Raw genomic sequence first — 1,911 nt, forward strand, 5'->3', positions numbered from 1 at the left:
GGAATGAACACTTGCTGGACGCTAAGTTTGTGGTCTGTAATTGTGAGTCCAAGATGACGACTGTGCTGGGTTAGGATCAATCCGACAGCACTTTGAGTTTGGGGCCGAAAGGAGGAATGACCGATTAGGAATAACGTCACTTATAATGAACACACGTTGCCGTTGCAGGAGCTAACGTTTCTGGATACCAGCCGGCGTGAGAGAAACTACGATTACTTCCGACAGCGGCGTTCGTCCCTAACGATGGACTCGGAGAGCAGTCGTGCGTGGTGGGGAGTCGCTCGGCCAGGCGAGCCTCCCAGAGCACGGCTGTGCAGTTCCCCGCGGCGGCATTCTCTTGGAACTACGAGTGGTGTCCAGTTCGGATCGGTCGCGAAATGGAAACCCCAGTGAAAATCCGGTGAAGCTTTGCACTTATGTCTTGGGCAGTGTCTCCTTGTAATCCTGTCGATCACGTCCCGTTGCACTTTGCAGTTGTGAGCTCACAGTGGGCACGTAAGACGCCTCGAAAATAGCGCCCGCCCCTAAGTGTGTGTGCTGCCGAGGGATTTCACCTGGTTTCGTGCAAGTCACATAACGTGACAACCAGGCACTTCCCTCTTCGTGACAATTCTCAGCCGCACAGTGCAGGGACAATGAAGACGCTCCTGCAGCGTTTTTGATGGGAGTTGTTTGATCGCCCAGCATAAAGCTAGGATGTGGCTCTCTCTGATTTCCATCTCTACTCGCACAAATCGCTGGCTATTAAGGCAACGTTTTGGCACAGACAACGAGTGCAGACTAGCGCAGAGAGTTGGCGGAAAACACAGGCGGCTACCTTCTATGACAAGGGTATTGGAAAGTTGATACAACGTTACGACAAACGTCTAAGTCGGAACAGTGACTATGTAGAGAAGTGACTGGTCAATACAGCTAACTGTTGCAAATAATAGAGTTCAGATCTTCAATGAGGTTTCTATTTCGCGAAAGGTTGGAACTTTCTTTCTGGACAACCCTCGTATTTTCCTGCCACGTGCCGTTCAGACGCGAGCAGGTTCCTCGTCATTTAGATCACTTTAAATAAGAAAACTGTCACATGCTGTGCGAGGGTGAGGCAGAGGTACAGCTGGAGGGACGCTGCTTCAGTTCCGTTCTGCAGCTAAGGTTTCGCATCGGTGTTGACTGCAGGCAAGTCAGCAGGGAGCCAGTGCCGCACCAAGAGACCAGCCTGCTTCCCCGTGAGCAACCTGTCAGCGAGACAAAGCCAAATTATGCACCCATAGTATTGCTGAGGTTAGTGCATTCTCCATTAGTCTCGGCAGCTCTAAAAATGCGATTTAGTAATATGGCGCCAACCCTTTCCAGAAACGCAGAAACGCGTCCCCCTTGCCGATGCATAATTTACAATACTATTCTCACTCTGGTTAGTGCCACTGTGAAACACTCCTTATGCCTGGCCCATTGGACATATGTACCGCAAGTACACCCCTGGACTGTTCGATTATTCCCCAAGTAGTTCACAAAAGTGTAGCTGAAATATTGTATAAGACACTGTTCCTCATCTTTCACACGCGATTGCTCACCTAAACCACTTGAGTCACTTTAAGCTTTAAACTTTCAAGACAGCAACTCATTACCGTCTTTTCACTTACTATTCTTGCTTTCATTAAATATCCGCTGCTTACAAACCGTCCACGTTAATTTCATATTTAATTTTTGGGTAAATCTATGCCTCAAAATTCTGCACGATTCCATTACATGTTGACATTTCTGGTTATGTCGAACATAAATCATCTGGCAGACAATATTAACAGTATCTTCGATTTTTTTAGTGATTATGCCGGCCAGAGTGGCCCAGCGGTTCTAGGCGCTTCAGCCTGGAACCGCGCGACCGCTACGGTCGCAGGTTCGAATCCTGCCTCGGGCATGGAT

Source organism: Schistocerca americana, chromosome 4, assembly GCF_021461395.2.
Source record: "Schistocerca americana isolate TAMUIC-IGC-003095 chromosome 4, iqSchAmer2.1, whole genome shotgun sequence".
Taxonomy (NCBI): Eukaryota; Metazoa; Arthropoda; class Insecta; order Orthoptera; family Acrididae; genus Schistocerca; species Schistocerca americana.